We start from the raw sequence: 16,503 nt of genomic DNA, 5'->3' as shown, positions 1-16,503 counted from the left end.
GGAAGGCGAATCCAAGATCAAGGAGGCATGGCGGCGTGGAGCACAAACTCTCGGGAGGAGCCCTCAGCGTGAACTCCATGAGGGACAACGCGCACCGCCGTGATCCGCCGGCACCAACGACGGCGTCGTCCATGGCGCTCGACATCAGCTCCTGCAGGACCCTCAAGGTGGGCGTACAAAGGCAGCGGGAACCCTGGCGGCGGTCGCTCGCACCAAGGCCTCAACACCTCCTGCGGCGCGCCCTCATCTCGGCGACAGAGGACCAACCGCTTCTTTGGCGGAAGCGGTCAGGACCCTCTCGGGGGGCCTTTCCCTTCTCTTCTACGGAGAACCGGCGTATTGGAGCCATTATGGCAAGGCGGAGCAATGGCGAAGATGAAGAAGAGGAGAAGTAGCAGAGGAAGATGAACCGGAATGGCTCGCGCCGTTCCGTACTTATAGCCAGGGGAGGCCAACCGTCGGCTTCCACGATCGCAAGTAATCATGACCGGTTTTTTGCATGCAGGGACTTGTCAGCTCGCGCAGTTGCTGAGGCGTCATGGGGGAGCGAAGCCTCCCACGTCCAACCAACCACCACGCGGCGCCCGAGGCCGTAGGCTGTTAGGGTCCGCGACGCTTCGCACTTTCCCCTTCGCCTCTCTGCTCAGCCAAGTCCGGGCGCGCCTTCGGCCCGGGGGCTACTGTCGGCGTTCTGGGAACAGGGGTACCCGTACTTGCCTGCCTGCGGCCTGTGGCGTGGCTCAAGGGGTGGCCCAGCATGGCCTATCTTCATCAGCACGAGCTCGAGACCCTCGCAAGGGGCCAAGCCTCACGGGGTGGACGACAGGAAGCCTCCTCAGGCACGGCCTCGTCAGGCTGGCTTGCGAGGAGGCGGAGAGATCAAGGCGGGGTACCTCACGAGGTGCCCATGACGCAAGCCATGACGACCAAGGGCGCCAGGCGGGCGCCAGCCCGCGCAGTGTCCTTCTTTCCTCTTTGGTGCAAAGGGAGCAAGTGCAGGCGAGAGCATCAAGCAAAGGCATCCATTTCGTTGCAACAAGACCAAGACCAGCAGAACGGCAGGACGGAGGTCATCGTGGAGCCCAAGCCGGCGTCACCACCAGAGCCTTTGGCAGGTGAGGGAGTCCCGAACTAGGGGGTGTCCGGATAGCCGAACTACCATCATCGGCCGGACTCCAAGACTATGAAGATATAAGATTGAAGACTTCGTCCTGTGTCCGGATGGGACTTTCCTTGGTGTGGAAGGCAAGCTTGGCGATACGGATATGTAGATCTCCTACCATTGTAACTGACTCTGTGTAACCCTAGCTCTCTCCGGTGTCTATATAAACCGGATGGCTTTAGTCCATAGGACGAACAACAATCATACCATAGGCTAGCTTCTAGGGTTTAGCCTCCTTGATCTCGTGGTAGATCTACTCTTGTAACCCACATCATCAATATTAATCAAGCAGGACGTAGTGTTTTACCTCCATCAAGAGGGTCCGAACCTGGGTAAAAACATCATGTCCCTCATCTCCTGTTACCATCCGCCTAGACACACAGTTCGGGACCCCCTACCCGAGATCCGCCGGTTTTGACACCGACATTGGTGCTTTCATTGAGAGTTCCTCTGTGTCGTCACCGATAGGCTCGATGGCTTCTTCGATCATCAACGACGATGCAGTCCAGGGTGAGACCTTCCTCGCCGGACAGATCTTCGTATTCGGCGGCTTCACACTGCGGGCCAATTCGCTTGGCCAGCTGGAGCAGATCGAAGGCTACGCCCCTGGCCGTCAGGTCAGATTTGGAAGTTTGAACTTCACGGCTGACATCCTGGGGACTTGATCCTCGACGGATTCGAGCCACAGCCGAGCGTGTCGTACTGTCACGATGGGCATGATTTAGCTCTGCAGCCGGACAGTACCCTGGAGGCCGCACTCGAACCCGCTCCGATCTTCGACTCGGAGCTGGCTGCGCAGGCCAAGGATGGATGGCTAGACACCACCTCGGGGGCTGCAACCTCTACGGCGATAGAGCCGAACACCGATCTTGTCCCCCATGAAGCTCGTGACTCCGAGGTGCTGGACTCCTTGCCGGACTCTGGACCTCCCGCGCCCCCTCCAGTCGAATCCGATTGGGCGCCGATCATGGAGTTCACCGCGACGGACATCTTTCAACACTCACCTTTTGGCGACATCTTGAGTTAACTAAAGTACCTCTCCTTATCAGGAGAGGCCTGGCCGGACTGCGGCCAGGACGGTTGGGATGCGGACGACGAGGAAATTCAGAGCCCACCCACCACCCACTTGGTAGCCACTGTCGACGACCTAACCGACATGCTAGATTACGACTCTGAGGACATCTACGGTATGGACGACGATGCCGGAGACGACGAAGAACCAGCGCCCACCGGGCACTAGAAAGCCACCTCTTCATACGACATATACATGGTGGATATCCCAAAGGATGGGAACGGCGAAGGAATAGCGGAGGATGACCCCTCCAAGAAATAGCCCAAGCGCCGACGTCAGCGGCGCTGCTCTAAATCCCGCCATAGCAAGAATGAGGATTCCGGCACCGGAGACAATAATACACCGGATAGCGCCGAAGACAACCCACTCCAGCAAGATCCAACACAGGAGGAGGGGGACGCCAGCCCTCATGAGAGAGCGGCCGAAGAAGAGATAGAGGACTATATGCCTCCCTCCGGAGACGAGGCAAGCCTCGACGACGACGAATTCATCGTGCCTGATGATCCCGTTGAACAGGAGCGTTTCAAACGCAGGCTTATGGCCACGGCAAACAGCCTCAAGAAAAAGCAGCAGCAGCTTAGAGCTGATCAAGATCTGCTAGCCGACAGATGGACCGAAGTCCTCGCGGCCGAAGAGCATGAACTCGAACGCCCCTCCAAAAGCTACCCCAAACGTAAGCTGCTCCCCCGATTAGAGGTGGAGGCATATGATCCAGCTTCACCAGGAGACAATACGGCTGATCGACCACCCTGTGGTCGCGGCAGAGAGGCCTCAAGGCCCTTCACTAGACCCGTACCCCGGCATCGCTCGAAAAGCACAAGGCCACAGGGGAACACTCCGGACCGGCGCGACATATTGGAGGATAAGGCAAGACAATCAAGATCGATCTATGGATCACGTGGGCGCCCCACGATATGTGACGATCACCGTCACCCCGGACACAGTAAGTCCGGCCGGGCCGAACACAACAGACAAAGCTCTTTTGAGCTCCGTCGCGATATCGCCCAGTACAGAGGCGCCGCACACCCACTGTGCTTCACAGATGAGGTAATGGATCATCAAATCCCAGAAGGGTTTAAACCCGTCAATATTGAATCTTATGATGGCACAACAGACCCCACGGTCTGGATCAAGGACTATCTCCTCCACATCCACATGGCCCACGGAGACGATCTCCACGCCATCAAATATCTCCCACTCAAACTTAAAGGACCAGCCCGGCACTGGCTTAACAGCTTGCCAGCAGAGTCAATCGGGAGTTGGGAGGACCTGGAAGCCGCATTCCTCGATAACTTCCAAGGCACGTACGTGCGACCACCAGATGCAGATGACCTAAGCCACATAATTCAGCAGCCAGACGAATCGGTCAGACAATTCTGGACACGGTACTTAACCAAGAAAAACCAAATCGTCGTCTGTCCAGATGCCGAGGCCCTCGCGGCCTTCAAGCATAACATCCGCGACGAGTGGTTTGCCCGGCACCTGGGACAGGAAAAGCCGAAATCCATGGCATCCCTTACATCACTCATGACCCGCTTCTGTGTGGGTGAGGACAGCTGGCTAGCATGCAGCAACAACCTCAACAAAAATTCTGGTAGTCCGGATATCAAGGACCGTAGTGGCAGGTTGCGTCGCAACAAAAACAAACGCCGCATTAACGGCGATAACAGTGAGGATACGGCAGTCAATGCCGGATTCAGAGGCTCTAAACCCGGTCAACGGAAAAAGCCATTCAAAAGAACAACTCAGGGTACGTCCAATTTGGACCGAATTCTCGACCGCTTGTGCCAGATACATGGCACCCCTGAAAAGCCAGCTAACCACACCAATAGGGACTGTTGGGTGTTCAAGCAGGCGGGCAAGTTAATTGCCGAAAACAGCGACAAGGGGCTGCATAGCGACGATGAGGAAGAGACCCGACCGCCGAACAATAGAGGACAGAAGGGTTTCCCCCCACAGGTGTGGACGGTGAACATGATATATGCCACGCACATACCCAAAAGGGAGCAGAAGCGTGCACTCAGGGATGTATACGCGATGGAGCTAGTTTCCCCGAAGTTCAATCCGTGGTCCTCTTGCCCGATCACCTTTTACCGAAGGGACCACCCCACCAGCATTCGCCATGGTGGGTTCGCCACATTGGTTCTAGACCCAATCGTCGATGGATTTCATCTCACCAGAGTCCTGATGGACGGCGGCAGCAGCCTAAACCTGCTTTATCAGGACATGGTGCGCAAAATGGGCATAGACCCCTCAAGGATTAAACCTACCAAGACAACCTTTAAAGGTGTCATACCAGGTGTAGAAGGCAATTGTACAGGCTCAGTCACATTGGAAGTGGTCTTCGGATCCCCGGATAACTTCCGAAGCGAGGAGTTAATCTTCGACATAGTCCCATTTCGTAGCGGCTATCATGCCTTGCTCGGACGTACCGCGTTCGCAAAGTTCAACGCGGTGCCGCACTACGCATACCTCAAGCTCAAGATGCCAGGCCCTAGAGGAGTCATCATGGTCAACGGAAACACTGAACGCTCCCTGCGAACGGAGGAACATACAGCGGCTCTCGCGGCAGAAGTACAAAGCAGCCTTTTAAGGCAATTCTCAAGTCCGGCTGCTAAGCGGCCGGACACAGCTAAGCGTGCCCGGAGTAACCTACAACACGACCACCTGGCACGTTCCGAGCACGCGTAGCAGTGCGGCCCCAACCCCAGCCCCTGTAAAACATTAAGACAGACCCTTCACGTACTCCATTACGCTCTGAAGATACCATGGGCATGGGGCAAGGGGCTCAACCACGATAAGCCCAGACTGCGGCTCAACCGCACCAGGGGCTCTTAAGTGTGTCGTTTCTTTATCTTTTCCTTTTATTTTTTACCTATAGGACTCCGTTCGTCAGAGGCCCTGTCCGGCAGTAGACATGCCGAACCCACAATGCAACAGCCAGGGAAGGAGAAAGGCTACAACGAAAATCCAGGTGGTCTCCATCATGAGCAACAAATCTGTTTTATGCATTATTCCGTAGCCTACCCCTGGAGGGGGACATGTTAAACAGTCCCATCCCTTGCTTACCGCACCACTTGTATCGTCCTGCACTTACAGCAGTTTTTATTGAATAAAGCAATGCAGCACATTTTTGCTTCTAATTGCATTTCTTTCTTACACATATGTTCATCTATGACATGTTGCATCCGTACGTTTTGGTATGGCTAAATACACCAGGGGCTTATGTTTCCCACGTTATGGTGTGATAAGTCCGAACACTTTCACAAGTGCGGCACCCTGAATTTATAGCATTATATGCATCGGCTCCGAATCATGTTCTTGGGTCAATAGTTGGGTTTGCCCGGCTCCCATGTTTTGGTACCTTACATTCCGTTTTATCGGCTAAGGTAGCACTGGGAGAACCACTGCGATTGTGCCCCAGTTGAGCTGGGTTAACGCCTCAGTGGAGAAAGCTAAAACTGACCGTCATGATGAGGCGGGAGCTGGTCGCTGTTCGAGAGGTTCTTAGCGAGTCCCTAAAGACTTATGCCGCTTCGAGTGAGGAGCCGGATTCTGTCCGGCCAAGGCGTGGATAGCGCCCCAAATTCGGCCTTCCGAAAACTAGGGGCTTCGCCGAAATTTAAAATTATAGAATTCTATGGCTAAGTGAGAGTGTTCAAGCATTATAAGTCCAGTTGCCTTGTTCGTTGTGTTGAGCGCCTCCCTAGATGGACCCAAAAATGGGAACAAGAGTGCTCGAGTTTATCCCGAACACCCCAGCACTCGTGGCATGGGGGCTGAAGCCGACGACTTGCCATCTCTCAGATTTGATAAACAGCCGCACAGAAGGTAATATTTTAAATAAACAAGCGTTGCTTAGCGCATATGAACCAAGTTTTTAGCGTGCAGGATAACAAAATGCGAGTCTACTCAAATATTACAGCTTTGGAGCACTCACCCACAATAGTGCGGGCGCCCTTCAGCACACTCCTATAATACATCTCGGGCGTGCGATGCTCCTTGCCCTCTGGTGGGGGGTCCGTCACAAGCTTCTGGGCATCCATCTTGCCCCAGTGCACCTTTGCGCGGGCAAGGGCCTGACCCGCACCTTCAATACAGGCGGAGTGCTTGATGACTTCAACCCACGGGCACACATCCACCATCCGCCGTACCAGGCCGAAGTAGCTCCCAGGCATGGCCTCCTTAGGCCACAGCCGAACTATGAGGCCCTTCATGGCTTGTTCGGCCGCCTTGTGGAGCTCGACCAGCTGCTTCAGCTGGTCGCTAAGGGGCACCGGATGTTTGGCCTCAGCATACTGAGACCAGAAGACCTTCTCCGTCGAGCTCCCCTCCTCGGCCCGGTAGAATGCAGCAGCCTCGGACACACTGCGAGGAAGATCTGCGAACGCTCCTGGAGAGCTCCGAATTCGGGTAAGCGACAGGTAATTAACACTCACATGCTTACTTTGCATGAAAAATGCCTTACCCGCTGCTATTTTCTTTACCGCCTCGATCTCCTGGAGGGCCTTGTAGGCTTCGGCCTTAGCGGCTCTGGCACTCTCAAGAGCCGTTGCAAGCTCAGACTCTCGAGTCTTTGAGTCACGCTCCAGGCTCTCATGTTTCCTCACGAGATCCTGGAGCTCTTGCTGTACCTCCTCCACCCGCGCCTCCTGTTTCTCTCGCTCGGTGAGCTCCGCAGCCGCATTGCGTTCGGCCGCTGCCACCGCCTCCTTCAGGGTCGCCGCCTCGTTAGTGGCTCCTGCAATACCCCAGTTATCCTTGTCATTTTTCTTGCAACCAAACCCTTTTCCGTAAGGTACAATTTTCATAAGGTATTACTCAACTTCTTTTTCCTCGAGCTGCTTCTTGGCATGGACGAGCTCGTTCTCGGACCGCTCGAGGTTTTGCTTCAAAGTTTTGACCTCCGCAGTCAGTGCGGCAGAGGTCAGCAGGAGAGCCTGCGATCCCATATTGACATATTTTCATGACTCCTGTGTTTATCTTTCTAAAGATCCTCAGTCCGGCTTTTCTTTCTGAACACCGAACCGAGCATCAGGGGCTACTGTCTATGCGGTACCATTTTACATATATTGAAATTCTTACCTCAAAGCCTGTTAGAAGGCTGCTGCAGGCTTCGGTCAGCCCGCTCTTGGCGAGTTGAACCTTCTGAATCACCGCACTCATAACAATGCGGTGTTCCTCTTCGATGGAGGCGCCGTTGAGCGCCTCCAGCAAATTATCCGGCACCTCCGGTTGGACGGAGGTAGCCGGCGTCGCGGTCTTGCCCTTCTTCCGAAGGGGTCGCCCGTCGGACTCCGGAGCCTCTATGGGTTCCGGGGCTGAGTCCGGTGCAAAGTCCGGGAGGTTGTCCTGCGACACCTTCGGGGCCCTCTCCTCCTGGTGGGTCCCTTCCTGGGATCCCACCTCGGCATTGTCCGCATCACGAGGGGTGGAGGCAGTCAGAAGAGAATCCATATCCGACGCCCCTAAGGACCCGCTCGACGAAGTGGGGAGATCATCCTTAGGCAGACTGCAGGGTTGTATGCGGCATTAGAAAGACATAATGTGGCGGAAAATGAAAACCTTGAAGTTATTCTGGAGTCCGGATACTTACGATCTCGCCAGAGGCTTGGCCCTTGGAGGCCAGTCCTCGTCGTCGTCACTGGCGTTGGCCGAACAGTCCGGGGGAAGAGTTTTTCCCCTCTTGGACCCTTCGGCCTCCCTTGTTGGGGAGGCCTTCCTTTTCTTCCCTCCCCCCGCTGGGGGAGAGGCTTTCTTCTTCTCCTCCTCGCCTTGGTGGGAGGAGTCGGCCTCGGATTCATCGTCCGATAGCACCTGAAAACGGGAACTCCTCCGAGTCCCTGTGGCCTTCTTCTTGGCCTTCTTCTCCGACACCAAGTGGGGTGCCAGAGCCAGCAGCCCCGTTAGGCGGGCGTCAGCTGGGTCCTTTGGTAATGGGGCTGGACAGATAGCCTGTGCGGCCTTCTTCAGCCAGTCCTGTCAAAGGAAAGGGAGTTTAGATCCCGCATAGAGTCAAACTATGAATAAGAAGCGTCCCGTAAAGGACAATATCACTTACCTCGTCAGCTGGACGCTGCGAGCTGAATCCGCGATCTTCGGTAGCGGATGCGGGAGCCTCGGCGCCCTTGAACATCACCTTCCAGACCTCTTCATATGTAGTGTCGAAGAGCCCATTCAAAGTCTGGTGCTGCGCCGGATCGAACTCCCACATATTGAAGCCCCGTCGTTGGCACGGGAGAATCTGGCGGATGAGCATGACCTGTACTACATTGACAAGCTTGAGCTTCTTGTCCACCAGCTTTTGGACGCAGGCTTGGAGTCCGGTCAGCTCCTCCGGATCGCCCCAAATCCGGCCGCTCTCTTTCCAGGAGGTGAGCCGTGTGGGGATGCCGGATCTAAATTCGGGGGCCGCTGCCCATTCGGGATCACGCGGCTCGGTGATGTAGAACCACCCTGATTGCCACCCCTTGATGGTTTCCACAAAGGTGCCCTCCAGCCACGTAACGTGGGACATCCTGCCCACCATGGCGCCTCCGCACTCCGCTTGGCTGCCCTTCACAACCTTCGGCTTGACACTGAAGGTCTTGAGCTACAAGCCGAAGTGGGGCTGGATGCAGAGGAAGGCCTCGCACACGACGATAAACACCGAGATGTTGAGAATAAAATTCGGGGCCAGATCATGGAAATCTAGGCCGTAGTAGAACATGAGCCCCCGGACAAAGGGATGAAGCGGGAAGCCCAGTCCGTGGAGGAAATGGGGAAGGAATACTACCATCTCATGGGGCCTGGGGGTGGGGATGAGCTCTCCCTCGTCGGGGAGCCGATGCGCGATGTCGCTGGACAAGTATCCGGCGCTGCGCAGCTTCTCGATATGCCCCTCCGTAACGGAGGAGGCCATCCACTTGCCTCCCGCTCCGGACATATTTGGAGAAGGTTGAGGTGAGATGTGCGGTCTTGGGCGCTAGAGCTCGAGTTCACGGAGATGGATAAGCCAAGGAGGAAGAAGGCGCAGGTAAAAGGATTGGATCTTTATCCCCTTATATGGGCGGACGGAACCATGCGTCCCCACCGGCCTGATAAAACTCGCTTATCTCCCGAGCGCCGCAATCAATGGCGTGGTTGGGTTACCCACGTCCGTATTGATGGGAATCCCGGAATAAGGGGAACACTATCTCTGTTTCGACAAGACGTGCCAAGGAAACCGCCTCGCTAAACGCGCTGAGGTGGAACAATAAAAACAATTCGAGTAAAGGCTTGGAAGTGGTGTGACGTCACGCCGCAGAATACGTCAGCAGATTGATCTTGTGTAATATTATTCTCTCTACGGTGGTATGTGGAATTTATTTTTGCAGAGCCGGACACTATCCTGGTGTTCACGATCTTCTATAAGTTATTCGGAGGAGGAACCCGCCTTGCAATGCCGAAGACAATATGCACGCCGGACTTGTCGTCATTGAAGCCTGGTTCAGGGGCTACTAAGGGAGTCCCGGACTAGGGGGTGTCCGGATAGCCGAACTACCATCATCGGCCGGACTCCAAGACTATGAAGATACAAGATTGAAGACTTCATCCCGTGTCCGGATGGGACTTTCCTTGGCGTGGAAGGCAAGCTTGGCGATACGGATATGTAGATCTCCTACCATTGTAACCAACTCTGTGTAACCCTAGCCCTCTCCGGTGTCTATATAAACCGGATGGCTTTAGTCCATAGGATGAACAACAATCATACCATAGGCTAGCTTCTAGGGTTTAGCCTCCTTGATCTCGTGGTAGATCCACTCTTGTAACCCACATCATCAATATTAATCAAGCAGGACGTAGGGTTTTACCTCCATGAAGAGGGCCTGAACCTGGGTAAAAACATCGTGTCCCTCGTCTCCTGTTACCATCCGCCTAGACGCACAGTTCGGGACCCCCTACCCGAGATCCGCCGGTTTTGACACCGACAGCAGGCAAGGACCAACTTTAGTCAGGATAAGTGTACTAGATGTTCCCCTTCAAAATGGCCAATTGTTGGCGCCCTTCCCGCTCAATATTTGGGAAGAGGGCCAGGGCCTTTGCCTATAAATAGGACTAGCCACCACAAGGTAGAGGCATCCGGCCATCACCAGGAAACCAGTAGAGAGAGCGACTGAACTCCCCCTAGTAGTTCATCGCACCAGCCAAGAATAGACCCTCGCGAGGTTGTTCTTCCTGTATTGTTCATCATCAGCCCAAGAGGCAATCCACCACACCACACAATGGAGTAGGGTATTACACCATAATGGTGGCCTGAACCAGTATAAACTCTGTGTCTCTTGTGTTGTTCCTTTGATTTCTTAGATCATAGCGAGGCGATGAGGTGCAGGTAGGCAGAGGGCGAAATCTCCGCGCGCACCCCAGTGTTCGAATCTAGAGGGTCTGCCGGAACCCGAAATCCGACAATGTCCTCTCAGCAGAAGGAATCTCAGTGGACCCAAGCAAGGTGAAGGATGTACTTGATTGGTCCGCACCCACCACTGTCTCAGAAATCCGGAGTTTCCTTGGACTAGCCGGATATTATTGTCGTTTTATCGAAGGCTTCTCGAAGATTGCCAAGCCTATGACTGAGATTCTGAAGAAGGATAAGAAGTTCATATGGACTAAGGAATGTGAGCGGAGTTTCAACGAGTTAAAAATCAGGCTGACATCAGCACCAGTATTGACTCTTCCAGACATCTACCGCAGCTTTGATGTCTACTGCAACGCATCCAGAAAAGGACTGGGTGCATACTCATGCAAGATGGCAAAGTGGTGGAATATGCATCTCGACAACTGCGGCAACACAAAGGAAACTACCCTAATCATGATTTGGAATTGGCCGCGGTGGTGCACGCTTTGAAGATCTGGAGACACTATCTGATTGGAAAGAGGTGCCAAATATTCACCGATCATAAGAGTCTCAAGTATATATTCACTCAGCCTGATTTGAACCTTCGATAGTGAAGATGACTCGAATTGGTTAAGGACTACGACGTCGGGATAAATTATCACCCGGGCAAAGCTAATGTGGTGGCTGACGCCCTCAGCCGCAAACCAGCCAACCTTAATGCTCTAATGGATTCCTTGCCTCCTGAGCTTTATGAAGAAATCATGCAGCTCAACTTGGTAATCACCGACGCCCGTCTTGCCAATATATTGGAAGTTGCCCCTACTCTCGAAGAAGAAATCCGTAGCGCTCGAGCGAATGACGAGAGGTTAAAAAGATATGTTCAGAAGATGCACCAAGTACGTGCACCAGACTTCTCGATGGATCAGCAAGGTTTGCAAAGGTTCCCAGGAAGACTATGCGTACCCAACCAAGAAAGTCTGAAGAAGAAGATATTGGCAGAAGCGCATGAATCACCATACTCAATTCATCCCGGTGGTACCAAAATGTATGAGGAACTTCGTCGGGTATTTTGGTGGGATGGAATGAAAAAAGACATCACATACTTTGTGGCATGTTGCGAAATATGCAATAAGGTAAAGGCGGAACACCAAAGACCCGCCGGACTCCTCCAACCTCTGCCAGTATCCCAATTTAAATGGGATGATATCTGCATGGACTTCATCACCGGACTACCAAGGTCTTATCAAGGAAACGAGGCAATATGGGTCATAGTGGACACCTTAACAAAGGTGGCACACTTTGTTCCTATCCGGACCACATACCGTGCAAATCAACTCGCACAGTTGTATGTGTAAAGAATCGTCAGTCTGCATGGAGTACCCAAGACTATCACGTCCAACAGGGGATCTCTCTTGACCTTCACATTTTGGTCCCGACTACATCAAGCCTTGGGGACCGCTTTGAAATACAGCACGACCTATCATCCTCACACACATGGACAGACTGAGCGAGTAAATCAAATACTCGAAGATATGCTTAGGGCATGTACATTGGCCCAAGGAACCAAGTGGGAAGACTGTCTGCCCTACACCGAGTTCTCCTACAACAACAGTTTCCAGGCCAGCTTAAATATGTCACCCTATGAAGCCCTGTATGGCCGAAAGTGCCGCACTCCATTGAACTGGTCTCAAACCAGAGACAGCCGCATTTTCAGAACTGATTTAATGCTCAAAGCGGAGAAGCAAGTCAAGGAGATCCGTGAGAGACTGCAATTGGCCAAATCTCGACATAAGAGCTACTATGATGCCAAACATCGTCAGATCAGCTTCGAACCCGGAGAACACGTATATCTCAGAGTCACCCCTATGAAAGGAGTCAAGAGGTTTCAGATCCGCGGAAAATTGGCACCCAGATATATCGGTCTATTCCCCGTCATGGCCAGAGTTGGAACAGTTGCATATCAGTTGGAATTGCCACCGGAACTATCAGAAGTACACAATGTGTTTCACATATCACAACTAAGAAGATGTATCTCGTCACCGGAGAAAAGGACTAATATTGCAGAGATAGAATTGGCTAAGGATCTGACTTATGAGGAAAAGCCAATCAGAATATTGAACAGACAGAAAGGGTCACCCGCAGCAAAGAAATCAGGTTTTCCAAGGTTCAGTGGGAGCACCACACCGAAGAGGAAGCAACCTGGGAAAGAGAGGAATTTTTAAGGACTGCATACCCAGAATGGTTTTCCCAAGCAACCGAATCTCGAGGACAAGATTCACCTTAAGTGGGGGAGGTTTGTGACAGCCTGGATTTTGATTTCTCTCTTTTTTCGGACTTGCCTTCTCTCTCTTTCCGAAATTGGTTTTTATCGAGGTTTTTGCCCTGATTTACCCAGAATCATTTCAAATGGACTTGGCACTTGGGCATGTCCTTGACTTTCACCCAAGTGATCTACCTTCTTTATTCCTCTGATCAATCCTCAAAATAATCAAATGAATATTTTTCATAAAAGAAAAATATTCATTTCTGTCTCTCAAACTCACTTTAGAAACTTGTGCTCTGAAGCAACCTCAATTTTTCTTGCTCAGAAAAATCTGAGATAAATCCCAAATATTCATTGCACCTTGGCACACCTTCCCATGCAAAAATATTGCGTCACTTGTTGCAATATTTTTTGCTGTAGAAAATCATTTCTATTTTGACCCAAAACTTCAGTTTGTATAGTAAGCGCATTTTTCCTTGAGCTTTTAGCCTTGATCTTTCTTGAGCTTAAACACCCTCCTAAGAAACCTTAAACCCCAGGAGATCAGCCCTAATGACCTTCTAGAAGGTGGCCAAACTTGGCGACCAAGTTTGTGGACAGAAACTTGTCAGCTCAGTAGAGTCAAGTCTGGTCGGCCTGGGCATGAGTCATCAACTCCCCCAGACTAAACACTGCACGGTCGAGCGCATAGACAAGGTTTGGCCGCTCCTGGGCATCGTTTTGACCATGCCAGCCTGGTGACCGCGTGTGGACACGATGCCTGGCATGCCATCCTGTTTCGCACGTGCTCGTTCCAGCGCTCGCTGCCGACTGCCGCACCGTGCCAACAGCCCCGACCCATCACCATTGACCGCTCCCTGACGCTCGCCGATGCCGGAGCCGCTGCAGCAGGCACGGGCGCGTCGTGGCCAAAAGGCCACAGTGCGCGCGTGCACTTGTCCGCTTCACCAACCGCCTCCTATGCTCGTCCGCGAGCGTGGGCAAGCTTCTGCGTTGACGCTGAGCGTTCCCCCCCTCGTTGGAGCTTCTCGTCACCGTTCGCCGCATGTCCAGAGAGCTCCAGCGGCGACACGTCCCCCCTCGCTCCGTCTATATATAGCGCTCCCCTCCCCGAATCCTAGCCAAGCACCACTCCACACCACCTCCACGAAGACGTAGACAAGCAGAAGCTCGATTGGGCAGGCTTCTGGTCGTCACCCCGACTAGAGGACTCCGGTGATCCCCACAGTCTAGCCGCCGTGCTCTAGTGCCTCTCGAGCTCAAGCAGTTGCTTGGGAGGGGCATTGGGGATCTGCTGGTGCTGCCTGGACACCGCTGGGCCCTCGGAGCCACCTCTAGCCGTCGTCTTCAACCTCTCGGATGAAACCCGTCCGCCATCGTAGCTTGCGAGCTCAACTGCGAGCAGCTCCGTCCACCTCTCGCCAAGCCACGGGTACGGGCAGGAGCGCCTCGAGCCCCGCTTCAATCCTATCCCTCTAGCCTAGCCCCAAACCCCCTCATCGCTGGCGTGAGCTCCGGCGAAGCCCCGCCTCTCTCTGATAGCTCCCCTATCTCTCTCTCTCCTGAGGCGCGGGACCCACCTATCGGTCTCACCACTCGCGCCCAAAGCGGTACGAGTGGAGGCGTATTTCTGTTATACGCTTTCGACGTCACCCCCTAGGATTTCTGTTTAATTCAAATTTATTCAGAAATTTGACTGAACTTTGACCAGCCACCATTTCTAAACCATAAGTCCAAATGATTTGATTCTTTTTGCATTGTCTTTGTTTCAGAAAGCTCTAGCAGCACACCAGAAGGTGGATTTTTCCTTGCTGTCTAGAATTTCTGGTGATTTTTAGAATGTGTTTTGATAATTCTTTTTGTGGTTTAAATTCTTTTTCAGAAGGAGAAGCTTGTCTTGAAGCAAACCAAGAGGGGTGTGATCCACCTCTACACTAAGGCAAGGCACACCAGCATTTGGATGGTGTTATTTCAATATCTATGATTTTCTACTTGAATATGAGTTATTATTTGCATTTAAAATTTGATAAATAACTTTGGTTAATTTCTAGTTACTTTACCATGCTTGATATGCTTGTTTTAGTTACTGGTTGAATGCATGAGCTTGTTTGGCTAAGTAGAGTAATATTTTGCACTATGCTTATTGCTTTGGAAATTAATAATAGTTATTTTACTAGTGATAGTTTCATTTCAATAAAGAACTAATAAAATATTGCTTGGTTATAAAAATGAGTTATAACCAGAGGAGTTTTGATTCTAAGTATTGCAAGATGCTTATATTGTTAAGTTTGATCCATGAAAATGAGTTGTTTGCTTTGCATGACGAGTAGTTGCATGATTCTTTTTGGGTATATCATGATGATGATAAAAAGTTTTTATCAAAGCTAAACTTGATTAAGTTCAACTTGAATATGATGTTGATCACATCATGGTGCCACTGAATCGGGTTTTAATTCAGTGCAACCACATTTATCTTATGGGAATGTCTTGATTCGGTCCTTTTTGTGGCTCTCACCGGTGCCTCCCGCGAGGGAAGGTTATGGGCGTGCATACCATGGCCTGGTAGGCAGACATAACCTTGTGTGCTCGTTTTTGTTTTTATGGTACCTTGTCCCTGTTTGGGACCGTTTTGCCATGACGGTGGCCATTGGTGTCTTTGGTAGACACGGGGCCACCCAAGACCTAGCCCTGAGGGGGAGTTGGTCGAAGTGGCCGGGGAGAGTGCATGACAAAGGGAGGGTTTTGTCGGAATGCTTTGGTCCACCCGAATGGGAATGCGAGGCCAGGTGTTCCATAGTGTGGGTAAAGTGCGCTACCTTTCCAGAGTGTAATTAATCTATCGATAGTCGCATCATCGGTTATGGGCATAACTTGGAAGTAAGTCACACCATGGATCAACTTTTCTAATAAATCTTGCAAACTAAGTGAGTGTTATGATGCATTGGTTCGTTGTGAAGCATGAACATGTGAGGTGTTCATGAGTGAATGGTTTCAGGTGTGACCCAGGTATGGTTACCGTTTGGTTACGAGGTAACCGTCTGGTAAGCGAGTTCGTGGGACTCATGGCATGAAACATTTGTTTTCCTTTGGTAGTAGCTTTGCATTGTATTAATTTGATTAAATATCATGATATTGTTTGTCATCGTGCCTATGTTTGTTGTGAGCTTGCAAGTACATTCAATGTACTGACCTGTCGTGTTATGCCAGATTTCAGGCAAGTAAGTTCGCATCGGAGCGCATCTCGTGTCTAGGCCATGTTCACGTCGGTGTCCCTGTGCTGTGGAGTTCCACTTCTTCGTTCTTCCGCTGCCGTGTAGCTTGTGTTATCAAGGCCCCGTCATGTTCATTAAATAATGTACATATTGTCTAGCAGCACCATGTGTGCCGCTTGGTCTCGTATCTCGATGTAATATGAGACCTATGTAATCCGCTAGCATCAATAAAGCGGTTGTTTCTGTACCATGTTTTGTGTGTTGCCAGAAGGCTTGATCTCTGGACTGGCAATGCAAGGTAAACCGGTTGCTCTGAGCCGGGGTGCCACAGGAATGTGTTATTCATGACGGTCCATAGAAGGGAGATGGACCAAATAGGTTGGAGTTTTGTATGATCGTCACCACTATGGTATGAAGGAATGAAATACTATTGGATTTAAA

The sequence above is a fragment of the Triticum dicoccoides genome, chromosome 3B (genome assembly GCF_002162155.2).
Source record: "Triticum dicoccoides isolate Atlit2015 ecotype Zavitan chromosome 3B, WEW_v2.0, whole genome shotgun sequence".
NCBI classification, from domain to species: Eukaryota; Viridiplantae; Streptophyta; class Magnoliopsida; order Poales; family Poaceae; genus Triticum; species Triticum dicoccoides.
The sequence above is the reverse complement of the archived record's forward strand: the minus strand, read 5'-3'. Positions refer to the sequence as shown.